We start from the raw sequence: 18,236 nt of genomic DNA, 5'->3' as shown, positions 1-18,236 counted from the left end.
CGATTGACGTGATTCGGACCTAAATAGGAAAATTTGATGCTTTATGAAGTTTGAAAGAATTCTTGAATTTTGAGGTTTAATTCGATGTTTATGATGTTATTTTGGCGATTTGATCGCACGAATAAGTCTGTAGGATGATTTTGAGGTTGTGGGTATATTTGGTTTGGAGCCCCGAGGGCTCGGGTGAGTTTTGGATAGGCCACGGGGTGCATTATTGAACTTAAAAAGTTGCTGGTATGAACTGACCTGCAAGCTTCGCATTTGCGAAGCCTGGCTCGCAAATGCGAGAAAGAAAATGCGAGAACTTTCTTCGCAAATGCGAAATCTCTCATGTTGGCCAGTGATCGCAAATGCGATGCTTATGTCGCAAATGCGACATGGGCCTCGCAAATACGAAGGTCCGGGATTTTGAAAGGGTTCGCAAATGCGAACTAATCTTCGCAATTCCCATATCTGCAGAGGTCGGGGTTCACAATTGCGAACCCTTTTTGCATTTTCCATATCAGAGACCTGCAATTTTTTAACTTAAACGATTTTGAGCTTCATTTTTTCATATTTTCTCAAATCCAAACACACTTAGGCGATTTTCCAAGAACAAGTCTTCTTCCAAATCAATTGTAAGTTAGTTTTTACTCATTTCTTTCAATCATTAACATCTTTTAACATGATTTCAACCTAAAATCAAAGATTATCATGGGGAAAATTGGGTGTTTTGGGTAGAACCTAGGTTTTTCAAAAATTGGGGATTTGGACCTCGATTTGAGGTCCGATTTCAAAACAAATTTTATATTTGGGTTCATGGGGGAATGGGTAATCGGGTTTTGGTTCGAACCTCGGGTTTTGACCACGTGGGCCCGGGGGCGATTTTTGACTTTTTAGGTAAAACATTGGAAAACTCATTTTCATGCATTGGGGTTGATTCATTTAGCACTTATTGATGTAATTAAGTAATTTGTGATTAGATACGAGCGAATTGGCGGTACAATCAAGGGGTAAAGCTATAATTGAGACTTGAGTTGTGTTCAAGGCATCGAGGTAAGTGTTTGGTCTAACCTTAGCTTGAGGGATTAGGAATGTGTCCTATTTCCTATTTGTTTTCTTGTTGAGTACGACGTATAGGCATGGTGACGAGTATCTATACGTTGGTGTCTAGCATACCCGTGGGTCTTATATTGTGATTTTCATGAATTCGTTGTATCTTTAATGTCTTGGTGATGGACTCTATATGTTATGTAAAGTTGTGAAGGAATTGTGACCTATGAACATTTAAGGAGCGTTGGCTCAAGTTGTGTAATGAATTGTGAAAGTATAAGTGATAATTGAATTTCTAGAGCATTGGCTCGAGTTATGAAGTAAATTGTGAAGTAAAAAGTGAGAAAGAAAAGAAGAGATTATTATGTTGATACCCTTGCCGGGCTATTGTTGATTTATTGGTTATCTCCCTTGCCGGGATGTTGATATTACTGATGTTGTTCCCTTGCCGAAATTTATTTGTTGAATTGTTTCTCCCTTGCCGGGATCTTTATTATAATTTCATTTATTCCCCTGCCCTATTGTTTGTGATTGTTGTTTGGGTGAGGAAGAGAGTTAAAGCACGAAGGGTGATGCACTTATTGCCGTTTGTTATGATTTCTTGTTGTTATCAGTTCAAGTGCATTAATTGTCTTATTCCACTATTACTGTGATTCTTTATGTTGGCATTTTCATTTATTGTGTTACTTGTTATTATTGGCTCAAGGTATCCTTGCGCAACATTATGCCTTGAATTTATTCTATAATTGCTACATGTTTATGTGACTTAATTGCTACTTGACATTTAGCATACTGAATATTAAATTGCCTATTTTCTCCTTAAAGTCCATAATTAATTGCTACTTGTCATTAATTGTTTTTTATCAGTGAATCATAATTATTGTGTACTTTGTTGTCTTATGAATTCGTATTAATTGTTGCCTTTTTTTTGAGTAATTTCGTTTGGAAGAACTGTTAATATAGTGAAATGGGAGCGGGTGGTACGGCTACCACAAGATATACTGAAATGGGAGCGGGTGGTACGCCTACCACGAGATATATAATAAAATGGCAGCGGGTGGTACGCCTACCACAAGATATACTGAAATGGGAGCGGGTGGTATGCCTACCACAAGATATACTGAAATGGAAGCGGGTGGTACGCCTACCACGAGATATATAATGAAATGGGAGCGGGTGGTACGCCTGCCACGAGATATATAATGAAATGGGAGCGGGTGGTACGCCTACCACGAGATATACTGAAATGGGAGCGGGTGGTACGCCTACCACGAGATACAGGAAATGGGATCGGGTTGCACGCCTGCAACGAGATGTGTACTGACAGTGAGATCTGCTTTTCTTTCCCTTATCCGTGTTAGAGTTAAATTATTGATGTTCTTTATTATTTTCTTGAAATTCTGTTTTTACCTGTTATTTCCCCAAAGCCTGTTTTCCCCTCCCATCTTTGCTTGTTTATTCCTGCTTTACTTTCTGCTGTATATTATATAACTGCACAGGTTTATTTGGCGGTCCATTCCTAGCCTCGTCACTACTTCGCCGAGGTTAGGCTAGACACTTACCATCACATGGGTTCGGTTGTGCTGATACTACACTCTGTGCTCCTTTGCACAGATCCAGGTACCGGACAGCAGCAGTAGCTCGGGAGCCAGCCTTCAGTCCGTCGAGACCCTGAGGTAGCCTTGCACGCGTCCGCAGGCCCGGCGTCTCCTCTATCTTATATTTCATTCTGTTAACTCATGTTTTTGAGACAAACAATGTTATATTTCTTTCAAATGATTGTATTTAGTATTCTTAGTAGTCCGTGGAAGTTGTGACACTAGTTCTTGGGTAGAGGCACATGTCGGTTTCCGCATTTTGTTCAGCTTATTTAATTTTAGTCTTCCGCTTTAATTTCACATTCCGCTGTTATTTAAATATTTATCGCTTGTTGTTATGAATGATAAAAAGGTTTTAAAATAAAGGAGTTAGGAGTTTATGATTTGTGGCTTGCCTAGCTTCTACGAGTAGGCGCCGTCACGATCCCCGAGGGTGGGAAATCTGGGTCGTGACGCACGGTTCACCATAAAGATAGTGACGCCAGATCTTAAGTGCAAATATGATCGCAGCCAATTCCAAGTCATGAGTTGGATAATTCTTTTCATGGTTCTTTAGCTGTTGAGAAGCATAAGCTACTACATTGCCATTCTGCATCAGCACACAACCCAAACCGACTCGAGACGCATCACAATAAATAGTAAAAACCCCTGCACCTGTAGGTAGTGTTAAAATCGGAGTTGTAGTCAATGCGGTCTTCAATTTCTGAAAACTTTCTTCACACTCATTTGACCACCGAAATGCAACACCTTTCTGAGTCAATCGTGTCAATGGAGTGGCTATCTTTGAGAAACCCTCAACAAACCTTCTATAATATCCGGTTAGGCCTAAGAAGCTACGTATCTCTGTTAGAGTAGTGGGTCGAGGCCAATCTCGAACTGCCTCTATCTTCTTTGGATCAACTTGAATCCCATCTCATGACACCACATGTCCCAAAAAGGAAACTATATCCAACCAAAATTCACACTTTGAGAACTTAGCATAAAGCTTTTGCTCTCTAAGTGTTTGTAGCACAACTTTCAGGTGTTGTTCATGTTGTGCCTCACATCGAGAGTAGACCAAAATGTCATCAATAAATACAATCACAAAATGATCTAAGAATGGCTTGAATACCCTATTCATGAGGTCCATAAATGTTGCGGGGGGCATTAGTAAGCCCGAAGGACGTCACCAAAAATTCAAAATGCCCATACCTGGTCCGAAACGCTGTCTTGGATATATCCTCAGTCTTAATTCTCAATTGATGGTAACCCGATCTCAGGTCAATCTTTGAAAAGTGAGTTTCACCCTGTAGTTGGTCGAATAGATCATCAATACGTGGCAACAGATATTTATTCTTGATCGTCACCTTTTTCAGCTGCTTGTAATCAATACACATTCTCATCGTGCCATCTCTCTTTTTAACAAATAACACAGGTGCACCCTAAGGCGACACACTAGGCCTGATCAATCCCTTATCAAGTAGATCTTGAAGTTGAACCTTTAATTCTCTCAACTCCGCTAGAGCCATACGGTATGGAGGAATAGAGATAGGTTGAGTTACTGGCACCAAATCAATACTGAACTCAATTTCTCTTGTCGGAGGCAGCCCGGGTAAATTTTTTGGAAACACATCGGCAAATTCTCGAACCTCTGGAACATTATCAATAGTAACATCCTCCAAGCGTGTATCATGAACGGTAGCAATAAAACCCAAACACCCATTATTAATCATTCGACGTGCTTTTACATAGGATATTATCTTTCCTTGAGTCAGAGGAGTTATGCCTTTCCACACTAAGCATGCTTCTCCAGGAAAATCAAAACGTATAAGCTTGGAATGACAATCAACTGAAGCATAACATGATGCTAACCAATCCATACCCATAATTACATCAAAGTCGGACATAGGTAATAGTAGTAGATCAACTACGGTGTCCCTGCCCTGAATAAATATCACACAGTCTCTATAGACTCTATCCACATATATAGTCTCCCCCTGGGTCACCACGATATAAGGCACATTAACAGACTCAACTCTTCGCTCTAAGTATATGGAAAAAGATGGAGATATATATGAATACGTAGAACCAGGATCAATAAGAGCGTAAGCTCCATAAGAACCGATAGTGATAATACCTGTGACGACTGCATTAGATGCCTCGGCATCCTGTCTGGCCATAGCAATGAATCTCGGTGGTCCACCCTCTCCCTGAGCAGTCTGTGTACCCTGTCGACCCTGTCCATGAGCAACCTTTGGAGCGGCTCTAGCTGGCTGAGTCTGAGTTTGTGTACCTGTAAACGTTCTCTACAACTGTGGAGTGGCATGGCTAGTAGCAGAATATCCTCTAGGACAATACTTAGAAAACAAGCCCCATCTGTTCCAAAACAACGACCGCTGTGATTTCTACCACAATTCGAGCACCTCGGATGTTGACCTGACTGGTATGAGCCATTATCCTTCCTTTGTATCTGCTGTTGTTGCCCCTGTTTAGCTGGATAAGCACTCCTAGAAGACTACACCACTGACTTTGACTAAGTAGGTCTGGACTACCCACGAATAAAACCACTTTTCCCCCCAGATGGAGCTCCACTAAACCCGCCTGCGCTACGAGCCCTTTTGCTTTCTCGCTCGGTCTTGTCCCTCTCTTGATAAGACTCATAACGGAGAGCAGTATCCACTACCTCTTTGTACGAACCACCTCGAACATCCCTAACCACAGGACCCCGATAACGATGCTCAAGCCCATCCACGAACCTCCTCACCTTCTCATGCTCATCTGCAACTAGAAAAGGTGCATAACTAGCTAAGTCAGTAAACTTAGCCTCATACTCTGTAACCGTCATACTGCCCTGGCGCAGTTGTTCGAACTGACGTCTCATGCCGTCCCGCTTGCTCAGTGGAACGAACCTATCCATAAACATAGCTGAAAACTCTGACCAAGTAATAGGTGGAAACCCTGCTCGTCTACCTCTCTGAACTGAATTCCACCATGACTCTGCAAATCCTGAAAATAGAAAAAGTGGCAAATTCCACCCCTCGAGTCTCCTTCAGCCCCAAAGTAGATAGTATCTTCTCACAACGTTGAATGAACTTCCGGGGCTCAATAGAAGCCTGTGTAGCATCGAACTCTGGTGGCTTAAGATCCATGAAATTCTTAAGATCCTTAGACTGCCCTGTATTTGCAACTGGCTGAATGACCTGCTGAGGGGCCATCTGAGGAGCAGCAACATTCAGCTAAACCTGTGCTTGTGCCTGCGAAGTAGTCTGGGGAGCTGGAAGTCCACCCTGAGTAGGCACTAATGCCTCTAACACATTCAACAACCTCACCACTGCATCTCCGGGTATGGTAACAATAGGCACATCAACTGGGACTGGTGGTGGAGCATCATGAACCACTTGTTCTTGGACTCGATCTAGCATAGTAGCTTTGGATTGACCCGTGTTTACAACTTCAGGTTGAGGAGCGGCTTGTCAACTAGACTAAGCTCTAGTCTGATGAGCTCCAACTTGACCACCACCTCGAGTACTACCCCATCCAGCACCACGTCTAGTAGATGAGGGTGTGCGTGTCCTAGCCATCTGCAAAAGAGACAATCCAAAGTCAAACTCAAGTTATCTCAACGCACGATCAAGGAATGAAAGAAAGGAAAACGTCCTAAATGCTTAGTAGCCTCAAGATCATAAGTATGGGCACCTACATACCCATGAACAAGACTCTACTAAACACTGCTCCATGACCCGGGACTTAAAGCCTAAGGTCTGATACCAAGTTTGTCACGTCCCAAACTACCCCCTAGACGTGACTGGCACCCAGCTAACACCACCTGCCAGGCGAACCCCTTTCCCTAATGTTAACCATTTACACAAACACTGAGAGTAAAAGTGTAGGCCTAAAGTATTATTAATAATTAAAGAGGTAATAATTATCTCCCAATACCTTAGTCAATTGATAGAAAAACCAACAATCACCCAAATAATAAAACTCTAGCCCAAATCCCACACTAAGACCATGGAACATCTAACAGAGTAATATGAGTTTTATTAACGGGTATGCAAACCCCAAAAAAAAGGAAATCACTAACACGAACTAAGCAACTCTGAAACGAAAGCCTCCACGAACAATGCGGTGGCTCATCCCAGCAATAGGATCCACTCGAACAAACTCGTCAGCCACTAGCTCTATCTCCCGCAACGGTATCTGCATAGAGATGCAGGAAAGGAGTGGGTTATATGTTAATATAACCCAGTAAGATCCTTGACCCGCCACTTTAAATACCTCTGGAAAAAGTGTTAGAAAGTACAAACACACTACAACACAAATGATATAGTAAATATGATAATTATACAATAACTATATATATGTGTGTCAACAAAGTTATTAAGAATTAACCAACAAGGATACCCACTAAGGACTTATCATAATTGCAGTGAAAGAAATTTACCAACACACCACGAGTCCACAACGGCTCCACAATGCCTCAAATATGTAAAAGAGCATACACAATGCTCGGTGATGTACAAAGGCATACACAATGCCCCAACATCATGGCGCACAGCCGTATCAAACTCAACATCATGGCGCACAGCCGTATCAAACTCAACATCATGGCGCACAACCGTATCAAACTATAAAACTCAACCTCATGGCGCACAGCCGATCACACTACCAAACAACTTATAAAATAATTTTTTTTCATAAAATAATATAAGCGGCTAGTCTAAGACCACCAACTCTGCCAAGCGCACGCTTGTCCCAACACATGGACCAGGCAGAGAAAACACACTTTCAAAAAGGGTTTTAGAAAAGCAAGTATCAAAGCTTGAAGTTTCACTTACTTCACTAACGGGAAGTTTCCCAACCTTGCAACGTCTAGAAAATCAACCAAATGGCCTCCAATGGTCTCAATCAATCCAAAATATTGAATAACACGCCCTAATTAGTTTAGGTGAATAATTTCCATAATCTGTCTTAGTCAAAATCAAAGTCTAACCCCTAGCCCAATTAATAAATTATTGTACACAAATGGATTCTAAAATAAAAGATGACCTTTTGGGTCATCACACGAACTATACCATAACTTATACCATATAGTTTATATTACTTTATTATTGCCTTCATCATTACTTGCAATCATTACACCATGATTGACAATTATACTTTATGTACTTAATAATAAATAATCCAATATTGTAGCTCTTAAATTGGTTCAATTTACTGTATAAGTGTACAAAAATCCTTGATCATCCAAAATTCCCATCTCATATTTATTATTCTTTAAAAACTAACACTCATTAGTTCGCTCATTACTATCCAATCACCATGCAATCATTATATCTTCTTAAACCATAGTAAAAGTGGTAATCAATATCCAGGGTACTCTTCATGCAAATTGAATTCCATGTACCATTTTTTAATACCTGGTGCTTTTGTTTTCTTCCACGCCAAATTATAGTCCACTGCCTCTAATCTCTTGTTCCGCCGTCCGTCTGGTCTCCCGTATTCTATATTATCAGATATTTTTTTTTTTTCCTTTTCTTTGTAGTAAATAAGATCACAATTTCATTGTTCTGTATATTAGGTCTTTTCATGTGGGCCACCAGAAAAATACATATATATGGGCCTAGCTCTAACTTTTACGATATATTTTAGGAATTTTTACCTCCTATAGCGCCAAAATTTCACGGTATAGCCAGTTTTCGGACTAGTCAATCAAAAATAGTCAGCGTTTACCAAGTCAATGAAAAATAGCCACCGTTTTGCTGCAATAGAGACCGGTCCAGCATATTATGCTGGAACGGTATACTTTGCTGACTGGAGCAGTGGTGCTCTAAACTCCAGTATATTATACTGGACCATTATACTTGCTGGAACTCCAGTATATTATGCTGGAGTCCAGCATAATACACAGGAGTATTTTCCGGATTTTGAACAGTGTTTTCGCTCAGATTTATCTTTACATAAAAAGTGGCTAAATTTCGATTACTTTTGAAATTGGGCTATTTTTGAATGACCAGTTGTAAATCTGGCTATTTTTAAAAATCACTCTTACGCAGGTTAACACCTTATTTATTTTAAATAAATACCATTCAAAAAAATTATATTCTATAGATACCTTTTAAGGTTTATAGCAAAATATTTAATTTTGGTTACCTCCTAGCCCTAAGCCACTAAATACGCTATTCAGTTACACTATTTTCTTTCTCTCTCTACTTTGATACATCCCATTCTCTTCCCCCATCCCATTAAAATTTCCGCTCTCCTCCTCCTTCTAATGGCATCTTCTCAGATGGACAGACGATATTGCAACAAATACACTAGTCTCTCCGACAGGAACAGTCCCCAAGCAGTGGGCAACTGCAATCGAGTGTATATCCCATGATGCTCGGGCAGAAGAACAAAGGGATTTACGATGAAAGCAAATTAANTCTTCTTTCCTGTTCCTAATTTCAGTTTTAAGTTCCAGACCTAAGTTCAAGGACACTAGTGTCAAGTTCAAGAACCTGGTTCTTCAACTCAGCGTTTTTACTTTCACTCTCATTAGCCCTAGACTCTAGATTTTTGCACCTGGGTTTTAGGATCACACATTCCCTAGACAGTTCTTTCTTCTCATTGTTAATTATCTCAGACTCATCAATGAAGTCTAGCAGTAGCTCAGACAGCCTTTCTTTAGATAGGAATTTAATCTTGTCCTTGAGATGAAGAATACTTACCTCTTGTTCATCATCTGATTCTCCAATGGCCATAAGCATTGTTCATCTCCAGCTTCATCTTCTGAGTCCTCGTCTGATGTTTCTCCCCAAGCAGCAACCATAGCCTTTGTTGAACCTTTGTTCCTTTTTGGTTGAACCTGTTCCTTCGTTCAACCCTTTCCTTTTTCCACTTAATTTCCCATTGAGGACAATTCTTGATCATGTGATCAGTCTTGCCACACTTGTAGCAACCCTCATTGGTCTGCTTCTCAGGAGCCCTTGGTTTGTTGAAGGTTGTACCTCTTGAAGATCCCTTTCCTCTCATCAGGTATTTTTTGAAATCTCTTGTGATCATAGCCATTTCATCATCCTCCAGATCTGAACCTTCAGCAATTCTGAGATCCAGATTCCTTTCCTTCTTGGGTGCATTCATTTTCATGGTTTGTCTTCTCAGTTCATAGGCAGTAAGGTTTCTAATTAGTTCATTCAGCTTGAGAGTAGCAATATTCTTTGATTCCTGGATAGCAGTAATTTTGCTTTCCAAAGAGACTGGCAGAACCCTTGTTAAAATCTTCTCAACTTTGTCTTCTTCAAGGATAATCCTTCCAAGAGACTTATGTTCATTTGTCAGTGTGGTGAACCTTGTATACATCTCTTGGATGGTTTCTCCTTCCTTCATGGTGAAATTCTCATATTGAGAATACAACAGTGTTCCTCTAGACCTCTTCACTTGAGGTGTTCCTTCATGAGCCACTTGCAAAGTATCCCAGATTTCCTTAGCAGTGGTACAGCTTTGAATTCTACTGTACTCATCTGGACCTAGTCCATACACAAGCCATTTCTTGGCCTTGGCATTTTTCTCCCACTTCTTCAGGTCTTCAGCAGTGCAATCAACTCTTGTCCTTGGCACATCAACTCCTTCAGCATTCTTCTTTGTGGTTGCTAGGGGACCAACGGTGACTATGTCCCAGAGTTCATAGTCTTCCCCTATGATGTGATCCCTCATCCTGTTCTTCCACCAAGAATAGTACTGACCATTGAAGAGTGGAGGCCTAGCAGTGGATTGCCCTTCCCAGTTCCCAGGTGGTGCACTCATGTTGATCTTTTCCTAAGGTGTTAGCCTCTTCAAGGATAACCTGCTCTGATACCAATTAATGTTCTAAACGTCAATACCACACAAGAGGGGGGTGATTTGTGCGGTACCCAATTTTCGTTATAGAAGAACCTGGTTCTTCTAGATATACTAACTCTACTGTCTGCGGAATAATAAGTACATAAAATAAAATAAAAAACACAGAGATTTTTACGTGGAAAACACCTGGCTTAAAAGGTGAAAAAACCATGACCTACTACTCAGTAGGATTTTCCCAAACTTCCACTAAAATCACTGAGCCAAAACAGCATTTACAAAACTCTTTGTAAACCTAGGATTAACTCTAATCCCGTTGTAGCACACAACCTCAACTGTTGCGACAACTTCAAGTTAGCATATAACTTGAACACTCTAAGTACCTAATTCAATTGCTTCTATGAAATCTGAAAGGTACAAGTTTAAATCACCTACTACAATTGAACTAGAATAAAAGAAAGACTCAATGGAATTGGTCTTCTATCTCGTCCAAGTAGCTTCAGGAATGCACACTCAAATCTCACATAAATTGCTTGCAAAATTGCCTCGCTCTTTTGCTCTCAATTTAGTTTAACTTCTGCGTTTGTGCAATGCTTGTAAAAGAGAACAATCGTTGTTTATTTGATGAGTTAGTAATAAGAGTTTGATTGAGACTCAATTGTTGATTTTCCATCAAAGTTGAGTCCTTGAACAACACAAACTCCAACACTATCTTTTTATCCGGATTGTGTTCTCTTCACATAAGGAGACTTTCTCTCCTTATCCCATATGCAGCCTTTTCGATCAAATAAGGAGATATTTGCTGCTTGATCAATGAGACTTATCTCCTTCACGTGCATCTCACATGTGTAGGTTGATCATCATTGTGCTTCACATGATGGACCTGGTCCATGACTGAGTTCATTTGTCATACTTCAAAACTTCACCTGTTCTTGGGCCAACATACGACCTGATCCAACATAAAAGTAAATTGTGCGCTGCCGAGGATCGAACGGCTCGAACCATAGATGCATCTATTACCCCGCTCGTGAATCATCCATGCGACGCGGTCAAATATAAATAAGCTCATCAACAAGCAAACAATAATGTATATCTGAGGAGTAGTTATTCACAGGAGTACCCAATATTCTCTTTTAAAAGACCAAACAGGATAAGGTTCCTTCACTAGTCTCATTTACCTTAATCAAAATAGTTTATGCGAATCCGAATTTATCATCAAGTTACAAGCATATCACACAGAACATGCTTATGGGTCCTAGACTACCCGGACATAACATAAGAGCCTCTACGCACGGACTCTCGTCACCTAGTACGTACGCAGCCCCCGCATATAATGGCAATTAATTCAATTATTATACCTATGGGGACAATTCCCTCTTACATGGTTAGAAAGGAGACTCACCTCGCTCCAAAGTGCACTTCCAATACAAAGAACGTGTCCAAGCCCTCAATTCGGAGCCGAGCGATCCTAAACTAGTTAAACGAAGTAAGAACTAGTCAATATAGACTCACAAGATCGAATTCTAGCTATTTAAGGTATTTCCCAACCCTAAATCACAAGTTTCCTAAAATCCGACCCCGAGCCCACGTGCCCGGATTCCGAGATTTTTCGAAGGAAGTTGTTCTCTACATCCTAAGGATCAATAATATATGATTTCTAATTTATTCCATAACAAATTTCGTGGTTAAATCTAACTTTTATTAAAACCCTAGGTTTTTGCTCTAACCCCATGATTTCACCTTAATACTAGTGTTTAATCTACCCAAGACATAAGTAATAAACTAGAAATGGGTTGGACTAACTTACCTCAAGATGCTTGGTGAAGGTTTTCTTTCAAGAGCTCTAAAATCGCCAATGGAGGAGTGAAAAGTGTCAAAATTTGGTTTGGAACCCGTATTAAATGAACCTCACTACTTCAACGACTTCCGCATCTGCGGTCAGGGGACCGCATCTGCGGTCCCGCATCTGCGAGAAATAAACCGCATCTGCGAAATGGGGTGAAGAAACTGGGACCGCTTCTGCGGTCGCGAGGCCGCATCTGCGGAGCCGCTTCTGCTGTTCCTGGCCTGGCTGCCCTGGGCCGCTTCTGCGATGAAGGGACTGCTTCTGTGGTCTCGCACCTGCAGTCCACCAACTGCAGGTGCGGTTATGACAAAAGCAGCAACCTTCAGCTCTTCTCAAAAAATTTCACTTCACTCGAGCCTCGTCCGAATGACGCTCGGGGCTCCCGGGTCCCGTCCGAACATACCGACAAGTCTGAAATCACGAGAAGGACCTACTCAAACCTTCGGAACACCCGAAACAATGCTAAATCTAGGAATCACCCCCAATACCAAATGAATCAAACACATGAACTTCAAGTTCTAAATTTTCCTCCAACGGGCCAAAATGCCCTTAAACTACTCGGATTGACACCAAATTTTGCGGGTAGGTCTTATATGATATTTCGGACTTGTACTGGGCTTCGGAACCAACATATGAGCCTGATACCCATGAAATCTATCATTATCTAGTTTCTTTAAATCCTTAATATTTCAAATTAACAATTTCTAATAAAAATTCATTACTCTGGCTAGGGACCTCGGAATTCGATTCCGGGCATACGCCCAGGTCCAATATTTTCCTGTCGGACCTCCGGAACGTCAAACACGAATCCGGGCCCCTTTGCCCAAAATGTTGACCAAAGTCAAACTTAGCCTTTTAAGAAAATCCTAAAGAGTCAAATGTACGCATATTCAATCCAAACTCTTCAAATTCCCGAACCAACCATCACAGTAGGTCGTAAATTAGTTAAAGCGAGCACGGAGAGTTTTATTTGGGGGAACGGGGTCCAAAAAAGGCAAATGACCGGTCGGGTCGTTACATCCTCCACCTCTTAGACAAACGTTCGTCCTCGAACGGACNCTGAAACTAGGCCTCGCTGGAGCACCTCACGGGAGGTCGGTGGTCGCCTGAATACCGAGGGCCCTGCCTAGACCTGACCCCTCCCCGTGTGCCCCTACCCCTGGCTGGGGCACCTCTAAACTCTCCACGAAAGCCGGACCCTCTCGTCCTGCTGAAACTTCTCTCTACTCCTCTGGCCGATAACCCTCAATCCTGCGAGCAATCTCCACTACTAGCTGATACTCAGTACCCATCTCTACCTCTCAGGCCATGCTAGCTCGAATACCGGGGTGCAACCCTGCAACAAACCTCCGCACTCTCTCTGTATCTGTGGGAAGTATCATGAGTGCAAGGCGGGACAACTCAGAAAACCTCGCCTCATAGTCGGTCACGGACATCTGACCCTGCTCAAGATTCTCAAACTGATATCGCAGCTCTTCCCTCTCAGAGGGTGGGATATACCTGTCCAAGAATAGCTGTGTGAACTGACCCTAAGTGAGGGGAGGAGAACCTGCTAGCCTGCCAAGAACATATGATTGCCACCATCTACGGGCCCTGCCCTCCAGCTGAAAAGTAGTGAAGTGAACTCCATGTGACTCCAATATACTCATGTTGTGCAGTCTGTCCCTGCACCTGTCGATGAAGTCCTGGGCATCCTCATGTCGCTCACCCCCGAAGATAGGAGGGTGAAGCCTAGTCCATCTATCCAATAACTTCTGCGGATCACCGTCTGCAGCTAATCTGAGCTGGGGCGCCACTGCGGTAACTGGCTGGCTCCCATCTGCGGGTAGTGCACTCGGAGTCTGATACACTGCAGCTGCATGTCCAAGAGCCTGAGCAGTAGGGGTCTGTGCTCCCCCTCCTGCCTGTGAGGTAGCCGGATCTGCTGGAAATAAACCAGCCTGAGTCATAGAATCCATGATCCGAAGCATACAGCCCATAACCTCCTGAAATCCCGGTGCTATCATAAAGTCTGCCGGGGTAGGCTCAGCTGCGGGCACCTCGCCCTGCTCCTCGATAATAGGATCTCCGGCATGATCTGCTGGTGGTACTACTGGAATAATTCTAGGACGCCCTCGTCCCCTACCACGGGCCGGTGCCCTCCCCCGGCCTCTGCCTCGGCCTCGAGCAACGGGGGGAGCAGCTCCGCCCGGGTCTGGAACATCAGCGTGCGTGTCCTCACCATCTGTGAGAGAGTAGAAGAGGGAAATTTAGTATACCAACCACTGCATGATAGTAATGAATAAAGAGTAGTTCTTCCTAATACCCTATAGCCTCTCGAAGATAAATACAGACGTCTCCGTACCGATCTACAAGACTCTATTAGGTTTGCCCATGACTTGTGAGACCTACGTGAACCTAGTGCTCTGATACCATGTTGTCACGACCCATTTTCACAATAGGTCATGATGGCGCCCAACACCATTGCCGGGCAAGCCAACGCGGAAAATACTAACTAAACTTGCATTTGCCTTTACCCCGAAATAGTTGGAATAATTCTTTAAGTTGAAATAAAATCAGAAACGATTAATAAAGTCATGATAATCATACAACCCCAAAATAATACAGTCTACTAAAGTGTATGCCAAGACCTGGTGTCACAAGCTGTGGGCAACTAGTAGAATATACAAAAGGATCACACTATCCTACTGTCCGAAGCGGAATATACAGCAAAAAGAAAATACATAAGAAAGACTTCTTCAGGCTGCTGAACGGCATGGAAGGGAAGCAGCTCACCGTAGAAGCCTCGAGTCCGCTCAGAGATACGCACCAGACTGATAGCCAGATACACCTACCTCAGATCCTGTACAATCAAGTACAGAAGTGTAGTATGAGTACATAAACAATATGTACCCAGTAAGTATCCCGTCTAATCTCGAAGAAGTAGAGACGAGAGGTCGACTTGACACTTACTAGGGTCAAATAATGTGAGAAAAATTTATAATTAGCATGGATAGCACAAATTATTAGCATTTAATAATCACGGAAATACCAATTCTTTCCCAAGTATTATCATGGATATTAACCTGTATTTCAAGCAGATATGAAATTCAGTCCTCGGAGAAATGCTAAGCAAAACATGCGCAAGTAACACCGTGGGACGTACGGCCCGATCCAACATAAAAGTAAATTGTGCGCTGTCGAGGTCGAACGGCTCGAACCATAGATGCATCTATTACCCCGCTCGCGAATTATCCATGCGACGCGGTCAAATATAAATAAGCTCATCAACAAGCAAACAATAATGTATATCTGAGGAGTAGTTATTCACAGGAGTACCCAATATTCTCTTTTAAAAGACCAAACAGGATAAGGTTCCTTCACTAGTCTCATTTACCTTAATCAAAATAGTTTATGCGAATCCGAATTTATCATCAAGTTACAAGCATATCACACAGAACATGCTTATGGGTCCTAGACTACCCGGACATAACATAAGAGCCTCTACGCACGGACTCTCGTCACCTAGTACGTACGTAGCCCCCGCATATAATGGCAATTAATTCAATATTATACCTATGGGGACAATTCCCTCTTACAAGGTTAGAAAAGAGACTCACCTCGCTCCAAAGTACACTTCCAATACAAAGAACGTGTCCAAGCCCTCAATTCGGAGCCGAACGATCCCAAACTAGTTAAACGAAGTAAGAACTAGTCAATATAGACTCACAAGATCGAATTCTAGCCTTTAAGGAATTTCCCAACCCTAAATCACAAGTTTCCTAAAATTCGACCCCGGGCCAACGTGCCCGGATTCCGAGATTTTTCGAAGGAAGTTGTTCTCTACATCCTAAGGATCAATAATATACGATTTCTAATTTATTCCATAACAAATTTCATGGTTAAATGTAACTTTTATTAAACCCTAGGTTTTTGCTCTAACCCCATGATTTCACCTTAACACTAGTGTTTAATCTACCCAAGACATAAGTAATAAACTAGAAATGGGTAGGACTAACTTACCTCAAGATGTTTGGTGAAGGTTTTCTTTCAAGAGCTCTAAAATCGCCAATGGAGGAGTGAAAAGTGTCAAAGTTTGGTTTGGAAACCGTATTAAATGAACCTCACTGCTTCAGCGACTTCCGCATCTGCGGTCCTGCATCTACGAGAAATAAACCGCATCTGCGAAATGGGGCGAAGAAGCTGGGACCGCTTCTGCGGTCACGAGGCCGCATCTGCGGCTTGGGAGCCGCTTCTGCGGAATGGGGAGAAGGAGCTGGGACCGCTTCTACGGTCTCGAGGCCGCATCTGCGGAGCCGCTTCTGCAGTTCCTGGCCTGGCTGCCCTGGGCCACTTCTGCGATGAAGGGACCGCTTCTGCGGTCTCGCACCTGCGGTCCACCAACCGCAGGTGCGGTTATGATAGAAGCAACAACCTTCAACTCTTCTCAAAAAATTTCACTTCACTCGAGCCTCATTCGATCGACGCTCGGGGCTCCCGGGCCCCGTCCGAACATACCGACAAGTCTGAAATCACGAGACGGACCTACACGAACCTTCGGAACACCCGAAACAACGCTAAATCTAGGAATCACCCCGTAATACCAAATGAATCAAACTTATCTTTATGTCACGACCCAAAATCCACTAAGGGTCGTGATGGCGACGGACTCCACTGTCAGGCAAGCCAACAACAAATAACTAGTAACTTCTCGTTTAAATAATTTTCTGAAATCACTTCTTTTATGCGTTTAAACAATACGTGATAAATTCCACTGAATAAATTATGAAACATTTAACAATTTTACACTTCTGAATAAACCCATAGACATCCCCAGAACCCGGTGTCACAAGTGCATGAGTTATTTCTAAGAAACAATACAATACAACATCCGTCCGGAATACAAACGGACAGAAAGTAAATACAATATACTGGAAGGGACTATACTAGCTGCGCGCCGCCTCGAGTAATGCAACTCACCTAGTCCCAGTATCATCCATGCTACTACGCCCAGTTGGCCACTGGTAGTACAGGTGCCTGTGCAACAAAAATGCACAGAAGTGTAGTATGAGTACATAAACAACGTGTACTCAGTAAGTATCCCGCCTAATCTCGAAGAAGTAGAGACGAGATGGCAACTTCGACACTTACAAGGTCCAGTAATAATATTATTAATGCGATGACTCACAGAACCACTAAGAACAACAGCAAAATTCAAACGAGTCACTAAACAGGTGAAAGTTCCTTTTTAATTAAAATCTCCGGATTCATAATCCATTAATTGATAATTATCTCAAATTGGGGAAAGCAGGTATTAGTATCAACAACTACCACAGCAAGCATTACAAGCATGCGCAACTCATGCTGAGGACGTACGGCCCGATCCAACAATATTTAAACTGTGCACTGCCAGAGGGTCGAATGGCGCGAACCATAGATGCATCTATTACCCCGCTCGCGAATCATACTTGCGTCGCGGTCAAATTTAAATAAAAATCACCCTGCTCGCGTACCATACATGCGACGCAGGTATACATAGAAACACATGCTCAATAGCAAATTAAGAATTTTACGGGGAATATTCATCCCATTAGAAGCCAATTCTCTTCTAGTGATTTAAGTAATAAAGTTTAATTCTCCTTGAATTTTATTTACCAATTCGATAGGATTTCGGCAATTCATACAATCAATTACAAGTATTCCAAATACGGCATGCTTTTGGGCCCTAGACTACTCGGACAATAACATAATAGTATCTACGCACGGACTCTCGTCACCTCATGCATACGTAGCCCCTACAAATAGGAGCACATAACCAATTATTTCACCTATGGGGACAATTCCCTCTTACAAGGTTAGAAAGGAGACTCACCTCGCTCCGAAGATCCATAACCGGCCTTCCACGCCCTTCCGAAAACTCAAATTGATGCACAACGCTCCGAAACTAGCCAATAGTTATGCAAATCCATTAATATATACTC

The sequence above is a fragment of the Nicotiana attenuata genome, chromosome 9, assembly GCF_001879085.1.
Source record: "Nicotiana attenuata strain UT chromosome 9, NIATTr2, whole genome shotgun sequence".
In the NCBI taxonomy this organism is placed as follows: domain Eukaryota; kingdom Viridiplantae; phylum Streptophyta; class Magnoliopsida; order Solanales; family Solanaceae; genus Nicotiana; species Nicotiana attenuata.
Note: the sequence above shows the minus strand (reverse complement) of the source record.